At 44.8% G+C, this 17,553-nt stretch overlaps 2 long non-coding RNA genes across 5 annotated transcripts in view; one reads left to right on the forward strand and one right to left on the reverse strand.

The window, feature by feature from the left end:
- Positions 1-17,553, forward strand: part of LOC110569317 (uncharacterized) — a 324,713-nt gene that overhangs the window by 314 nt on the left and 306,846 nt on the right. For 2 of the 4 annotated variants that reach the window (XR_010339585.1, XR_010339587.1), the window contains exon 1: positions 16,116-16,205. The exons of 1 other annotated variant lie outside the window; for it this stretch is intronic. This is a non-coding gene — a long non-coding RNA (uncharacterized LOC110569317). Of the gene's footprint in view, positions 1-13,406; positions 13,461-16,115; positions 16,206-17,553 lie in introns of those variants that run through there. One more of the 4 variants, XR_010339589.1, reaches the window with a different exon arrangement.
- Positions 3,450-17,272, reverse strand: LOC105733553 (uncharacterized). The gene is made up of 3 exons (XR_001111304.2): positions 16,857-17,272; positions 9,875-10,004; positions 3,450-3,875 (listed from the first exon to the last, which is right to left on the reverse strand). It is a non-coding gene; the product is annotated as an uncharacterized LOC105733553 (long non-coding RNA).

Consider the following 17,553-nt stretch of genomic DNA (forward strand, 5'->3'; position numbering starts at 1 on the left):
CTTACGCCAGGGCACTTGGCAATTTTATTTTTAGTAGAGACAGGGTCTCTCGGTAAGTCTGGTCTCAAACTCCGGCTTCAAGCAGTCCTCCTGCCTCGGCCTCCCAATGTGCTGGGATTACAGGCGTGAGCTGGCACGCCGGCCTTTTTTGTTTTGTTTTTCCCCCTTGATCAGGTACTAGCAAGTTGCAACTGTTCTCTTTCCTATAGCACAGCTGAAATAATCTTTTCAGTGTGCAGATTAGCATCATTACCTCACTAATTAATAATCCCTACCTTGAATTGTCCTTTATATTTTTCTGGGAGCCTTGGCCCTTGTGATCTTGCAACACCACAAAGTATACTACTAACAAGGAATTATTATCCTAATTTTAATGAACGGAATCTAAGAAGTTGAGCGAGGTTCAGGGGTAAAAACAGGCGAGGAGGCTCGGCGCGGTGGCTCATGCCTGTAATCTCATCACTTTGGGAGGCCGCGGTGGGCGGATCACCTGAGGTCAAGAGTTCGAGACCAGCCTGGCCAACATGGCGAAATCCCATCTTCTACTAAAAATACAAAAATTAGTCGGGAGTGATGGCGGGCGCGGTGGCGGGCGCCTGTAGTTCCAGCTACTCAGGAGGCTGAGGCAGGAGAATCGCTTGCACCCGGGAGGTGGAGGTTGTAGTGAGCCGAGATCGGTGCCATTGTAGTCTAGCCTAGGCAATAAGAGCAAAACTCCTCTTCTCTAAAACAAAAAACAAACAACAACAAAAACAGCCAAGGAAAGCTTCCTTTGTGTTTCCTTAATATCTTGAGTTTACTGCCTTTGTAACCCCTGCCACAGTGCACAGGGGCTTGTGCATTTCATCGTCTTTATGAATAAACTGTCCATTCCCCGGAGAGCAGAGACTGACTTTCCTTCCGTACCCCCCCCGCCCCCACTCACCGCACCCTGCCGGGCTTAGGTGCACAGTAAATGCAGACTGAAGGCAACGTGGGATCAGGGCCGGAATCCAGACTTTGTGTCTCCTAGTCTAAGGGCCTCACGTTGTCCTCAACCTGCCCTATTCACCAGCATCACATTGGGGCATTTCTAATTCAACCACTGAAGTTATTAATATTTTGTTTGCAGGAGAGAAAGAGTCCGCTTAATTATAGCCTTCAGTAAATAAAAAACTTTTATACCGGGAAGATGGCAAGCTGGTGGTGTTTGACAGATTTAAGACTCAGGAAAAGGGAAGTGTGGTTTTTTCAGGCGTGCCTGCTTGAGATTGGCCCGTTTGCCTTTCCTGGGTTTGCTCTGAGTGTTGGGATGTTTCAGCATTACATGGTGAAGGCCATAAGGGGGTTACATGGTGCTGTCTGGGAGCTCTGTGCCCATCTCCATAAATGAAGGCCTTTCCTCTCCCTACTCTGTCCCTGCATCCCCCACCGCAAACAGACACAGCTGACATTCTCTTGACCGATCCTATCACAACTTGAGTTTTTTCTCTCCAGGTTCAGTGATATAACTCAGCTGGGTGTGCTTAATAAATGTTTATTTAATAGTTGAGTGAGTAAGAAAAATGGAAATATTAGGGTTCATCAACCCAAGAAATAGGGGCTAGCCTGCAGCATCAAGTATTTAAATACTTGTAATTTAAGAATTTCCTTTAACCAACCTCTGGCAACCCCCATCTTCCCTCCCCTTCCCGTAAGTATGTACTATTATTATGTGTCAATTAGAAATAATAAAAGCACAATAATTTCCTCACAGTAAACTTTAGAGTGAATTGTGGGTAGAAGTTTTGGGATTTTGTTCTTAGGAGACTTTTTACCAGACCAGGGTTATTTAGTTGTGGACCTGCCTAAAGGCAGGGGGGTGGACAGTAGATGATCTAGTACTTCTGAAAACCTTCTTAAGAGACTTGTGATTTTTATGTTACCCAGCAGGGATTTATTTAACAAAAGAGTTTACAATTTCTTCCTTCCTTTCTTTCTCTCTGTTTCTCCCTCTCTCCTTTCTTCCTTCCTTTCTTCTTTCTTTTTTTTTTTTTGAGACAGAGTCTTGCTCTGTCGCCAGGTTCAAGTGCAGTGTGTGATCTTGGCTCAGTGCAACCTCCACCTTCTGGGTTCAAGCAATTTGCTTGCCTCAGTCTCCTGAGTGGCTGGGACTACAGGCATGTGCCACCATGCCCAGCTGATTTTTGTATTTTTAGTAGAGACGGGATTTCACCATGTTGGCCAGGGTGGTCTCGATCTCTTGACCTTGTGATCCGCCTGCCTCAGCCTCCCCAAATGCTGGGATTACAGGCATGAGCCACTGCGCCCGGCCTCTCTTTCTCTCTCCCTCTCTTTCTTTCTTTCTTTTCTCTTTCTTTCTCTCTCTCTTTCTTTCCTTATTTCTTTCTCTTTCTTTCTTTTCTTTCTCTCTCTCCCTTTTTCTTTCTTTCTTTCTCTCTCTCTCTCCCCCCTCTTTCCTTCCTTTCCTTTCCTTTCCTTTCTTTCTTTTCTTTCTTTGTCTCGCTCTGTCACCCAGGTTGGAGTGCAGTGGCACAATCTTGGCTTACTGCAGCCTCCACTTCCCAAGTTCAGGCAATTCTCCTACCTCAGCCTCCCGAGTAGCTGGGACTATAGATACATGCCATCACGACTGGTTAATTTTTGTATTTTTAGTAGAGATAGGGTTTTACTATGTTGGTCAGTCTGGTCTTGAATTCCTGACCTCAAGTGATCCACGTGGCTCGGACTCCCAAAGTGCTGGGATTACAGGCGTGAGCCACCACCGTGCCTGGCTAAAATTTTTTTTAAAAAAAACCTCGAAGTATTGAGTAGTGATTTAGCTCAGATACTCCACAGTCAGGCTGTCTTGTTTAAATCCTGGACCCTGCCTCTTAGTTCTGTAACATTGGAAAAATTATCTGTGCCTCAGTTTCTTCATCTACAAAATCAAAGTAATAATAATATGAAAGTCATAGGACTATTGTGAAAATTATACACAATATTTGGTAAATTTTAGTGTTCACCAAATGTTAGCTGTAATAGCAAATTCCCTTAATGTGTTCTTGCATGTTTGGGGGTTGTTATTGCAGATTATTAATGTGACACAGGGCAAGAGAATGATAAACTTTAAGCTGTATGATATTGAATAATAACCAAATGAAAGCTTATCAGAAGAAGAGATAAAGGCTTCTGAAATTATACCTCAGTAGATATTTGTAATACAGATTTCATAAAGCTTTATTGAATAATGTCTATGTATCAGCCCCGGTGCCTTACTTTTTCTCATTTTATGTAATCTTTAGGTCAGCCTTTGAGTTCAACTCCATTTTAGAGGAGAAAGTTGAAGCTTAGAGAAATTAAGAGATTGTCTAAGATCACGAAGATGATAAATTGCAAAGGCAGAGTTCAAATGATCTCGTCTCTTTTTTTATAGTGAATGAGTTAGAAAATGATTCAGTTTCACACACACACACACACACATATGCACACACACATACACCACGTTTATTTTACATGTAACTTTTCAGAAATGTAGATCAGTGGTCAGAAATTATGAAACTTTTTAAATTAAATTGGACCAGTTTATTTTGCAGTTTTAGGTTGAAGCAGGTTAAAATATACTCTCGCCCAGCAATCCATAATGTTCTATTCTATTGCTGTTTGTTGGGTCCTCTGATCAAGAAAATTGTTAGTGAGAGTGCCATTCCAAAGAGAGAAGAGACCGCTTTTTTCACAATTAGAATTTTTAAAGTCAATTTCACGATTAGACTTTTTAAGTCAATAACCAGGTTAACTCCAAAAGATTCAGGCAACTCTTAAAATCTGTCACTTCAGTTCAGTTCAGTATCACAAGAGCGGAAGTTGCTGGAAAAAGTTTCTGCTTGATTTAAAGTTTATCTTTTTTACTTTAGGCTCTAAAACAGAGAATAGAAAACATCTTTTAGAATGTTTGATTCCAGTAAGATTTTAGTGAGCTTAGGAGAAAAGGAATGAACTGTATCCCTAATTATTAAGAGTGCTCAGAAATTTTTCCTCTTTTTTTTTTCAATTGCAAAAATCAGGATTGGTGACTTCCAAGAACAAAAGCATATTTGCTTGGGGCTAATGAGGTTTCTTCAAGGCAATTGGGTAAAGGGATCAAAGAGCCATCAGGAAAAAAAATTGAGCTGAAAGTCAGCTAGAAGGCACCAAAAGGTCATTTTGTGATTACATGTTTTTACAGCTTTATTGAGATATAATTGACATATAATAAACTGTTCATAAAGTCTACAGTTTACGTTTTGATTTGCAAACATCTGTGAAGCTATTACCACAATCAAGATAATGAACGCATGCATCATGCCTCCAAATTTCCCATGCCTCTTTGCAATCTTTCCCTGTTGCCCCTCTTGGGACACCCCTTTTTCGATTCTCAAAAGACCACTGATCTACTTTTGCCACTAGTGTGCATTTTGTAGAATTTTATATAAATGGAATCGTATAGCATGTACTCTTTTTGAGGGGAGGGTCTGGCTTTTTGAAAACCCAGAATAATTATTTTGAGATTCATCCATGTTGTTGAGTCTATCAAGAGTTCATTCCTTTTTATTGCTGTGTAGTGTTTCATCGTATAGCTATACAATTGTTTATCCACTCATCTCTTGATGGACAGATAGGTTATTGCCTATGATTTTGATCCAATCCATTTCTTTTACTTGTAGAGAAGTCCAAGGAGAAGTTTCCCGAAAAGGGGCTTGGCTAAGGTCCCTGCTGCATTTGGGGTTGATGAAGAGGAGCCTGTGACCCTGAGATTGTGTTCCGACAAGCCTGGCAGTTGCATTTTGGCTTGGCCTCGTTTGCCTGGGATGATCTTTCCTTTAACCCTCCCACTCTGAATTTATAGTAACATTAGGAATTTAAAAAAATGACTGTATGAAATTTTATCTACATATATTTATCTACACATCTCCCTATGTCATTGATAGACTCCTCTTTTGCTGTACATAAGAGATACCTTATATACTTGGATGTGAGTCTCAGAGGATAAGGTAGCCCGTGTTTATTCTAGGCCAGTCTTTCTTCACCTGGTTCCTTAATCTCATCCTCCTCTCTCCTTAGGGACCTAGAGCCTTTAATTATCTCCTTTCTACTAGTTCTTTAGCCACAGCCTATAATCTTGTGCAATTTCTCCACGCCCTTCCCTCTAAGCCTCTCCGTTGATCATGTGTAAGCCTCTAGTTCTTACCTGATTTGTCTCCTTCCCTTTGAGCAAAGTTTATTGAAAAAGTAGGCTACACTTGATGTCATTACTTCCTCACTTTCCATTCCCTTGTTCTTAACCCTTCAGTTCCTTTCTCTGATGCACATGGTGCTGTCGATTGGCCCCCTGAATGCTTAGACCTCTCATCCCTTGGCCTCTGTGAATTACTCTTTCCCTCCTGGGTTTCTGTCTACTTGTCCGAATGTTCCTATTTTTAATCTCTACCATGAGCTCATCCTCAACTCTTCCTCAGAACTCTGTCTTTGACCTACTGCTCTTCTTTCTTTTTCTTTTCTTTTATTTTTTTGAGATGGAGTTTTGTTCTTGTCGCCCAGGCTAGAGTGCAATGGTGTGATCTCGGCTCACTGCAGTCTCCACCTCTTGGGTTCAAGCGATTCTCTGGCTTCAGCCTTCCGAGTAGCTGGGATTAGAGGCGCCGACCACCGTACCCGGCTAACTTTTGTATTTTTAGTAAAGATGGGGTTTTGCCATGTTGACCAGGCTGGTCTTGAACGCCTGACCTCAAGTGATCCACCTGCCTTGGCTTCCCAAAGTGTTGGGATTACAGGTGCGAGCCACCGTGCCCGGCCCCTACTGCTCTTCTTTCTCTGTCTTCTCTTTCTGGAAGGCCTCTTGTGTTCTCCATATTCTAATTATAGGGTCGCTGATGATGCTCCTAAATGCATATTAATAACCATGAGCTACACACTAGAATACCATTTCTTTGGATTTTGAACAGGGAGAAATGGATCATCTCTAAAATGGAACTCATAGTTCCCTCCCACTAAAGATGTCACCAGTCACTCAAACATCCAGGGTAGACACTCAGCCACTCACTTTAATCTGCCCCATTCATCCTAATTATTCCTTGACCCCGTACTTCCCTCTCCAGGCAGTTCAGGGCTTTATCACCTGGATTATTGTAGTAACCTAATGTTAGCCATCTCTTTGTCCCAACCTTGTCATTCACCCTTAAATTACTGTGTTGGCCACAGTGTGCCCCATGTGTTCTTTGATGTATACCTTTTCTGCTTAAAAACACCATAATAGGTTTCCTACTGAAAAAATTCAAATCCTCTTAACTTTTCATATAAGATCTTTAATGATGTGATCCCCTACCTATACCTGCAGCTTTTAGATCTTATTCTGTAGTTTTTTTTATTTTGCTAGACCAGATCTTATTCATCTTTTCTTTTTTTTCTTTGTCTGTCACAGGCCAGGCTGGAGTGCAGTAGTGCAGTCTCAGCTCTTTGCAACCTCCGCCTCCTGGGTTCAAGAGATTCTCCTGCCTCAGCCCTCCCCAAGTAGCTGGGATTACAGACACACACTACCATTCCTGCTTCATTTTTTTATTTTTAGTACAGATGGGATTTTACCATGTTGGCCAGGCTGGTCTTGAACTCCTGACCTCAAGTGATCCACCTCCCTAGGCTTCCCAAAGTGCTGGGATTATAGACGTGAGCCACTGTGCCCGGCCTTACTCATCTTTCAAGACCCTTCTAGATATTTCTTCTGTGTGTCCACAATATCCTGTGCGTTCTTGTCATATGGCACTCATTATAATACACTGAAACATTCTAGTTCTTGTCTGTGCTTCTCGAAATACTGTAAGATCCATGAGGGCAGGAGCTTCATCTATTCATCTTTGTATTCATCCCACCCTTCGAGGGTCTAACATAATTCCTGGCACAGAATAAGCACTCAGTAAGTGTTTGTCAACTAAAATAATAAACATCCCGTGACCTGTTAAAATGTAAACGCACTGTCAGTTGCACCAAGTCATTGAATGCTCATAGGATTCCATGAGGGTAATATCACCACAAGCCCGCTTCACAGATAAGGACACACAGGAAAGAGGGCTTCAGCAATTCCTCAAGTTCACAGGCAGATCAACTGATTGGAAATCCAATATTTTTTCCTCTTACATTTGTGAATTTGGAAAATGTCAAGGCATCAGGACAGAGTTTTTTTTTGACTCTATAAACAAGTATTGAAACAACTACTATCTATGAGCCACAATCCTAAGTATGAAAGCAATGAAGGAGAGTGAAGGGGACCACTTATGCCTGGTAAGGTTCTAGACACTCAGTCTCTCTCCATCCTTCCCTTTCCTTCCCTTTCCTTCCCTTTTCTTCCTTCCTTCCTTCCTTCCTTCCTTCCTTCCTTCCTTCCTTCCTTCCTTCCCTCCCTCCCTCCCTCCCTTTTATTTTATTTACTTAGTTGTGAGACAGGGTCTCACTCTTTCACTCAGCCTGGCATGCAGTGGCACAAGCATAGCTCACTGTAGCCTCGAACTCCTGGGCTCAGTGATCGTCCTGTCTCAGCCTCCTGAGTAGCTAGGCCACAGGTGCATGCCACCATGCCTGGTTTATTTTTGTAGAGATGGGGTCTCACTGTGTTGCCCAAGGCAGGTCTCACACTCCTGGTCTCGAGCAATTCTCCTGGCTTGGCCTTCAAAAGTGCTGGGGTCACAGGCGTAAGCCACCATGCCTGGCCCTTCCTTCTTTTTTTTCATTCTTTCTTTTTCTCTTTCTCTTCCTCTCTTTTTTCCATGATGTAAGGTAGAGGGGGCTGGCTTGTGCATTGTAGGTTGTTTAGCAGATTCTCTGGCCTCTATCCCTAGATGCTGGTAGCAACACCCCACCTCATTGTGATAACCAAATATGTCTTCAGACATTGCCATATGTCCCCAGTTGTATGTGTGTGAGACAAATTTGCCCCTAGCTGAGAACCACTGTGGTATGGATAGACTTAAAAAGGAGGGAATTGGAGGCTGAGGTGGGCAGATCATGAGATCAAGAGATCAAGACTATCCTGGCCAGCATGAGGAAACCCCATCTCTACTAAAAATACAAAAATTAGCTGGGCATGGTGGCGCACCCCTCTAGTCCCAGCTACTTAGGAGGCTGAGGCAGGAGAATCGCTTGAACCCGGGAGGCAGAGGTTGCAGTGTGCTGAGATTGTGTTACTGCATTCCAGCCTGGTGACAGAGCAAGATTCAGTCTCAAAAAAAAAAGAGAGGATGAAGAACAAGAGGGCAAGCTTTGCTTCCCAAAGCATGGCAGGTGTTGTATGGATGCAGTTCTGTATGCGCTGAGTCAGGGGAGTATGGAAGGGAGAGAAGGAGATGTTAGGAGTGCGTCTGCATGGAATCAGAAGCCAGTAGGAGTTCTGGAAGAAGATGGAAGATGAGCGGGTGGTGTTGAAGGGTAGGGTCCTAGAGAATCCATGAGAATAGGAACCTTGGCTATGGAATGGGAGAGGAAGAAATTGTGTGTGTGTGCATGTTTGCATGCATGTGTGTAAAATGTAGATCTCAGCTCATCCTACTGAACCAAATTCTAAAGAGGAGAGTCACTTGTTCTTTGGAAGACCAGACTTGAGGAGAAGCCAGGCTATAAATCTTGGAGGGGAGGACTTTACTGCCACTTAGAAATCAGGCCCAAAACACCCATAATGTTTGTCAGTCCACATATAAGTGTTCTTAAGTAAGTGTGCAGGGTGTGGGGGATGAAATATGGCAGGTATTTGATTTAAAAAGCCTGCACAGATTTAATGTCCTGATAAAATGTATTAAATCTTTTAAGGTTTTAATGAATCTAGTGTGTGTTTCATAAATCAAGAACTCTGCTAAGCTGTCTCCTGGTTTAATAAGAGTAAACTAGGAAATTGCTCTGAGCAGAAGCAAAATACATTTATATCACACTGAAAAGTAATAGATTTTTAAGCTGAGGGGGTCTTTCTGGGCTTTTTATGTTGTTTGCTTATTACATTGCTCCAACTCCTTCAAATATTAAACCACAGGCAAACACGTGCTTAACCGTATCAAGATGTGAACTAGCACAAAGGTAAATATCATTTGTAAGAGAGCAGAAGACAAAGCCAGTATTTCCTTACTCTTAGACCTAGGACCAGGTTGATTTCTGCACTAACACCTGGCTTTGTGTATCTAAGTGTAAGGTGGTTGGTTAAAAATCATTATTAACTGTTATTAAACCACCTTTCCCAAGTTCTCTCACTCCTCCATCCTCACCGCTTAGCACATCTGCCAAATTGAAGCCGTGAGTGTGTGAAATACTTCTTGAGTTTTACAGCTGACTGAGGAATGGCCTTGTTAAACTTGCTGGCCAGACCATCCAAAGCAAGTGTTCGGAGCTCCTTCTGTCGTCTTAAACCCAAGGGCTATAATGTGTGCTTTTGTTCTTTTTCCTTCCTTCCAGTCCCACTGCTCAAGCTCCAGTGGGAATGGGAAGGGGCTTTTGGGGGTGTGGGTATAACAGATGGGTATCTCTGAGCAGGATGGGGCTTGAAGCCTCACTACGCAGCTTCCTGGGTGGATGGGCAAGAATCTGGGTTGAGATGGTGGTTCAGGGAGTTGGGGGGAGGTGGTGGTGGAGGAATGAAGGGAGGTGGGGCTTGAACATTCCAGTGCACAAAAGCTGGCAGGGCTTGTGAACTCTGCAGGGGAGGGAGCAGGCCGTAAAGCTCAGTGTAGAGAAGCCTGTCCAACCTCATTAGCTGTCACGGGCAACAATACTGATCTGGCAATAGAGGCGATTCCAAACCTGTTGGTCATTAATCACCCGCCTGACAGTTGCGAATGGAAGTGGAAAAACCTCATCCCCCCTCCACCCTTCCCCTCCTCCTGGGCCCAGCTCTGGAGTTTAGAGTTACCTCTTGGTGTATATGTGGTTCATGGCTGTGTGCTGGGTCCTCTTCTTCGGCTTTTTTAGGGTGTCATTTTCAGCATGGAGAGGCTACAAGTTGGCCAGAGCCTGGCAGACAGCGCTTCTGGGCACAGAGACTGGCGAGCAAGAAAATGAAAGGTAGTGGCTTCCAGAGGGGGGACCTTGGCTGTGACCCCTCTGGGATCTAGGGCTGGGTCTTGGCAAGCTCGTGGAATCAGGGAAGGCTGTCGTCAGTGCCCAGGCCTCATCTTTCCACACCCGCCCCCTCGTTCCCTGGCACACCCTTCTCTCCCTTCTTCAGCCACTAGGTGCCAACATATTTTCCTTTATGCTCCTTTTCCCTGCCCTTCCCAACCCCCACCCACCATTCCCAAAGAAGCAGATCCTGCTCGTAGGAAAAGTTTTCGTCTCAGTTTTTTCTGTCTCACTCTGAAGTTAAGCCCCGTTTCCTTTCTCGGAGGGACTTGGCTTTTCAGCCTCTGCTCTAGCTGTGACAGTGGGGGAATGGTGATGTTTGGTAATAGTGATATTGATATTTCATGTGTGAGAGTGGAGTCAGGGCAGTGGGAGGAGAAACCTGGTCTGCACAGGTGCCTCTGAAATCGACCAATGGGAAGTGCTGCTTAGTTTCTTGGTCTGTCTCTCTGAGTTTTCTACATAAAGGAGGGAGGAGAAGAGAGAAGGGGCAGAGGACAGTTATAGACTGCACTAGGATGGGGACTCCTGTTACTCAAGTTTCTTTTCTTTTTTTTTTTTTAAGATGGAGTCACTCTGTCACCCAGGCTGGAGCGCAGCGGCATGACTTCAGCTCAGGGCAACCTCTGCCTCCTGGGTTCAAGCGGTTCTCCTGCCTCAGCCTCCCAAGTAGCTGGGATTATAGGCATCTACCACCATGCCCAGCTAATTCTGTTTCTCAAGTTTCTTGCATGTTCTTCAGTGCACGTGAGCCAGGTTACATTTAAGAGAGAAGATCCAACTTCTGCTCAGTTTCCTAGGATGTGGAGGGAGGAGGGGTATAAGGAATTAGCCAGGAATTCCTGAAAGAGTAATGTCAAGATAATTTACACACTTCTCGGCTCTTCTGCTGGGCAGGCATGAGAGAGTAACGTGGGTGCTAACAACCAAGAAAGGGAAGAACTCGCAACAAAAATTGTCAAGGGGTCTAAATTAGTCCTCTAGTTTTCCCTAACGTTTCTGTGTTCCGTCGGTGCAGAGGACCCTTGGCCTCGGCCACGTTTGTTGGTGCCGTCTGCTCTCTCCAGAGCTTCTCTGACCTCTTGCTACTCATTATGGTTTCAGGCAGAAGATGGACACATCTGTCCATGGTTGATCTGTCCAGGCTACCCTGACAAAGACAAATTCCCATGACAAACTCATAGGAACAAAATGGAAAGGAGGGATCGTCACAACTATAGCATTTTAGGCCGGCTTCCCAATGTCTCATATACCCCTTTATCCTTTTTTAGTTTTTTTTGAGACAGAGTCTTGCCTCTGTCACCCAGGCTGGAGTGCAATGGCACAATCTCAGCTCACTGTGACCTTCGCCTCCCAGGTTTAAGCGTTTCTTGTGCCTCAGCCTCCCGAGTAGCTGGGACTACAGGAGTGAGCCACCATGCCTGGCTAATTTTGTATTTTTTAGTAGAGATGGGGTTTCACTATGTTAGCCAGGTTGGTCTGGAACTCCTGGCCTCAAGTGATCCACCCACCGGGGCCTTCCAAAGTGCTGGGATTATAGGCGTGAACCACTGCCCCTGGCCTTGGTACTATTAAGAGAGAAACAAAAGCTGTGGTTCTTAGCTGGGGAAATGACATGCGCGCACACAGAACAGTTCTATGTAGAGGCCAAATGATCTGAAACAAAACATAGGAGCTACCGTGGCTCAGAGGAGGGCTAGAGTTATCAGGGAAAGTGGTGAGGAGGAAAGGGCTTGGACTGAGCATTGGTGGGAGGGGAGCATTTAGGTAAGTGGGCAGGAAAGGTGAGGGACATCAGGCAGAGGGCCAGTGTGAGCAGGAGTAGAGATTGGAATGGCAGGGCCTGTGCTGGGGACAAGAAGAGGGTTTGCTTGACTGGATGAGAGGCTCAGCGCAGGTCCTTTCTCCTCCAGCCAGCACTCATTTGTTCCTGTAGCATCACTGTGAGTTCCGCTTAGTCCTGGACTGCTGTGTACTGCCCAGTCACTTTCATGTGTATGTCTCTAGTTCTCTCAATCAGATATACAAGCAACTGGAAGGCAGGGAGTATACTTTATATAAGTTGGGACTTATTCAACATGATGCAATGCAATTCAAGTTACTTCGATTCAGTGCAATCCAATCCAATTCAATTCAACATGTTTTTATTGAGTACCAGCTTTGCGCCTGTTCTAGGCTTTTGAGATTCAATTAAACAGACAAAGATACTGGCCTTCTCGACCTTAGTTCTCACAGGAGCATACAGACAAAAAGAAATACTATAAATAATATTAGATAAACTGGATAGTATGGTGGAAGGTAGGAAGTACCAGGGAAGAAATGGAAAGAAGGCCAGGGTCCTGGGCTAAGGAGTGAGTGTGTATACGCGTGTCTGTGTGTTATTAAATGGAAATTATCAAATGAAGGTATTAAGCAGAAGATGTTATGAAAAAGAAGGCACTATTAATAGAGGTATTAAATAGAAAAATCACAATATGTCTCATGGAGAAGGTGATAATTTACCAAAGACGTAAAGTGAATGAGGAAGCTGGCCTAGTGGATTTCTGGAAGAGACGTTTCCAAACAGAGGACAGTGAGAGAATGGCCCTACACAGGAGCATCCTAGTGTGTTTGAGGGATGGCAGGGAGGCCATGTGACTGGAGCCAGAGCCACTGAAGGAGACGGTGGGGTGGGAAGAGATTGGAGAGGGCACAGGGAGCTAGGTCTTAGAAGCCATGCTGTGGACTTTGGCCACTCCTTCAAGAGAGACGGGAACCCTCACAGGCTTTCAAACCAATGAGTGTTGCAATCTGATTCTGTTTCTAAAAGATCTCTTGGCTGCAGTGTTGAGAATAGGTGATGGGGGTTGGGAGGTGGAGAGTGGGACCAGGGTAGAAGATCTGTCATGAGGCTGAACCTATGCAACTCAGAGAAAGAAGACCTTCAGCCTATTCATGTTGGAAGGCTACACGAGATTCTCATGTGCTCATTAAGAGCTTCATTATAAGACACACATTATTTAGAGTTTTGACCTGACTGAATAAGCCTGATCATCCAGCTTGTTCACCAGGGTTGTCTTCAAGAGACATTTCCCTGCTAATCACCACATAAAGATTTGTAATTGTCAGTTAAAAAGCTGATGGTTTGAAGATGGCTTTCAAAACATTCCCAAGAGTTTTGAGCAAGGCAACATATTAGAATGAGTGTATATCCTTCCAAAGGGACATTTTGAATGGGCAATATTTATTTTGACGTCTAAGTCCTGCTATGTTTGCTTTAACAATTTTCGTACTTTATAGTATCTCTTCTGTGTTCTCTTACTATAGAGTGGAGGGCTGGCATTCAGCACACTGCTTAAGAAGAGTCTGGGGAATGGAATTAAGCCTTGGGCATGTTGGTATGTGTTAATTTATAAGGCAGTATTAAAAATTCCATTTGAATTTCCAAATTGAACTAATTTTGAGGGGCCAAACTATTTTTTTTCCTTGAGAGAAGTAAGACATATATTTAAAATAGGTTCTTCCCTTCCCCTCCTAAGAAGCAAAGGTAACCACTTTTCTGTTAAGCTTCTTACAAGTCCATTTAAATGAATGAGCAACCAGGGGGTTATCAGTTGGTCCCCAAGTCAACAAGATTACTGAGCAGCTTCTGTGGGTATTAGTTATTGAGGGGGGATAAAAAAAAATAGAGGCCAGGCATGGTGGCTCATCGCCTGTAATCCGAGCAGTTTGGGAGGCCAAGGTGGGCGGATCACCTGATGTCAGGAGTTCGAGACCAGCCTGGTCAACATAGTAAAACCCCGTCTCTACTAAAAATACAAAAATTAGCCAGGCATGGTGGCACATCCCTGTAATCCCAAAAAAGAAAACTCCATTTTGCCCTCATGCTGCTCCCAATCTGGCAGAAAAAGCACCATGAAAACAAAATGACACTAGGAATTAGAGAAAAGGAGACTCTTGGCCAGGTGTGGTGGCTCATGCCTGTGATCCCAGCACTTTGGGAGGCCAAGGCAGGAGGACTGCTTGAGGCCAGGAGTTTGAGACCAGCTTGGGCAACATGGCAAAACCCAATTTCTCCAAAAATTCCAAAAAATTAGCTGGGCATGGTGGCACATGCCTATAGTCCCAGCTACTCAGGAGGCTGAAGCGGGAGAATTGCTTGAGCCCAGGAGGTTGAGGCTGCAGTGAGCTGTGATTGCACCACTGCACTCCAACCTGGGTGACAGAGCAAGACTGTCTCAAAAAAATAAACAAAACAAAAAAAGGGAAGGAGATGCCTTATTCCTATGTGTGTCATATATGTGTGTAGTTTTAAACCTTTTCAATGTTTCATAACATCCATGATCTCATTTCATTTACGCCTAATGATAATTCTCTGAAGTAAAGTCACAGAGAGTCACAGCTGCAAAGGACCTCAGAGATTATCCATTTCATCCAATCCCTTGATTCTATATGGAAGAAACTGAGGCACGGATATGGGACGTACTTTGTCATGGTCACACAGGAAGCAGAGGAGCTAGAACGGGAACCCGGGGCCCTTGGTTCCATTCCACATTCTTTCCCACAGTTTCAGAATGGTGAGGGCTATAGGATTGAGGCTCCAGGAGGATTTAATGAAGCCATTGTGAGACCAGGTGGGATGAGGTGATGGTTCAGGATGAGGATTTGGGGGGTGGGGTCACTGCAGGGACATCCCGAGGCCCAGAGTCACAAGAGGAAACATTAGCTTTTTTTTTTTTAATTTTTGAGATGGAGTCTTACTCTGTCACCAGGCTGGAGTGCAGTGGCACGATCTCGGCTCACTGCAACCTCCACTGTGATTCACTCAAGTGATTCTCCTGCCTCAGCCTCCTGAGTAGGTGGGACTACAGGTGCCTGCCACCATGCCTGGCTAATGTTTTATGTTTTTAGTAGAGATGGGGTTTCACCATGTTGGGCAGCATGGTCTCAATCTCTTGACCTTGTGATCTGCCCATCTTGGCCTCCCAAAGTGCTGGGATTACAGGCATGAGCCACCACACTGGGCAAACTTTAGCCTTTTTTTTTTTTTTTGAGACAGAGTCTCCCTCTGTCCCCCAGGCTGGAGTGCATTGGCCTGATCTAGGCTCACTGCAACCTCTACCTCCTGGGTTCTAGCGATTCTCCTGCCTCAGCCTCCTGAGTATTTGGGATTACAGGCATGTGCCACCATTCCCAGCTAATTTTGTATTTTTAGTAGAGACGAGGTTTCACCATGTTGGTCAGGTTGTTATCAAACTCCCAACCTCAGGTGATCTGCCTGCCTGCTGGGATTACAGGAGTGAGCCACCGCGCCTGACCTACACAATGATTTTTTAAAAAGTCATTATATATATATTTAAAATAGAGAAAAATTAGAAATAGCCTAACAGTATCATGCAGTCATCAAAATGCTGAGGCTGTATGAAAAAAATGCTTAAAACATAATGCTTAGCAGGATATTATATATATGGTGTTATATATATATATATATATATATATATATATATATGTAGTACTCTATTCTTTTTTTTTATTTTTGAGACAGGGTCTCACTCTGTCTACCAGGCTGGAGTGCAGTGGTGCAATCACGGCTCATTGCAGCCTCGACCTCTTGGGCTCAGGCGATCCTCCCACCTTAGGCTCCGGAGCAGCTGGGACTTCAGGTGTGTGTCACTGTATCTGGCTAATTTTTTTTTTTTAAATAGAGATCGGGTCTTGTGATGTTGTCCACACTGGCCTTGATCTCCTGGCCTTAAGCAATCCTTCCTCCTCAGGCCTTCCAAAGCTCTGGGATTACAGGTGTGAACCATCACACCTGGCTGTGTTTCTTGTAGTTGCAAAGTAGACACATGTTGGGGCTACCACACACCAGGTGATGGGGCCAGGCCTGGCTTTTGTGTGTGGCTTCCTGGCCATGGCAGTTAGAGCAGCACTTCTCACACTTAAACTTTACTCAGGGGATTTTTCTAAATGCAGATTTAGAGTAATGGATCGGGATGGGGCCTATGAGTCTACATTTCATTTTAAAAAGTTTTATTTTTTGGCCAGGCACCGTGGCTCACACCTGTAATCCCAGCACTTTGGGAGGCTGAGGAGGGCAGATCACTTGAAGCCAGGAGTTCAAGACCAGTCTGGCCAACATGGTGAGACCCTGTCTTTACTAGAAATACGGAAATTAGCTGGGCGTGGTGGTGCATGCCTGTAGTCCCTGCTACTCGGGAGGCTGAGGCACGAGAATTGCTTGAACCCAGGAGGTGGAAGCTGCAATGAGCCAAGATTGGGCCACTGCACTCTAGCCTGGGTGACAAATAGAGACTCTGCTCAAAAAAAAAAGTTTTATTTTTTAATTGACACATAATAATCGTACATATTTATGGGGTCCATGTGATATTTTGATACCTACATACAATGTGTCATGATCAAATCAGGGTAATCTGCATATTCATCACCTCAAACATTTATCATGTCTTTATGTTGGGAACATTGCAAATCCTCTCTCGTAGCTATTGGAAAAGATACAATGCATTCTTGTTAGTGGTCCTCACGGTACAGAGCCATACAACACTAGGACTTATTCCTGCTATCTCTTACTTAAGCTGTAACTTTGTATCTGTTAGCCAACCGCTCCCTCCCCAACCCCTGCCCTCTCCTGCCACTAGTGACCACAGTTCTACTGAGTCTGCGTTTCTAAAGGGCTTCCAGGCGATGGTGACACTACTGGTTTGAAGGCCATACTTAGAGGAATGAGCCTTTCAAAGGGGAATTCGTGGGAATGAATTTATCCCAAACCTCACCTGGATAATGGTTTTCCCAGAGCTTTCTACTGAGGGTCCCATTTTTCAGACCCCTTTGTGTGCTCTCCGCCTTTTCTGGGCGCTTGGGTCCCCGTTGACCCCCCGAGCACTTGTGGCATTCACGGTCTGCTCTGCTCACTCGGCCCCTCAGCGTCCCATGTCTGTGCTGCTTTTAGTCCATTTGTTACCAGTCCTTCCCCTGCAAAGCAGCCGGCTCCCTGTGCTTCACCTGCATCTGTTCTTGGAAGGCCCAGCCATGACACTGTGGGGACAGCCAGGATCCCACGACACTGATTCCTTGACTCCATCTGCCCTTGTGCAGCCAGCAGCTCCTTTCCTGGGCCCTGTCACCTTGCTCAGTTGGCCCAGTGAGCCCCTGCTGGGCCAGTCTCTCTGTCCCGATTGCCTGGGACTCTGTTTTTAGAACAATAAGGTGGTTATGTTCATCTCCTAAGAAAGCGTTGAGTTCCGGAATGGGGGAAACATACTTCTCTCTTGGCAGAGGAGGAACCACCCAGCCAGGCGGGCCAAGGCCCCATTGATCAGAGTCCAGTGAAAAAGTGGCTTCTCAGGAGCCCTGGATGCTGGCCCACTTCGAGACAACTTCTTCTTTCAACTTCCTTTCATGTGTTTTAACTTCACAAACATGCCAGTTTCCAGCTGCCCCTCAGAGACAGCAGCGGTGATGGTGGTGGGA

Source organism: Aotus nancymaae, unplaced genomic scaffold (genome assembly GCF_030222135.1).
Source record: "Aotus nancymaae isolate 86718 unplaced genomic scaffold, 86718_ANA_hifiasm-v0.15.2.pri h1tg000079l, whole genome shotgun sequence".
Taxonomy (NCBI): Eukaryota; Metazoa; Chordata; class Mammalia; order Primates; family Aotidae; genus Aotus; species Aotus nancymaae.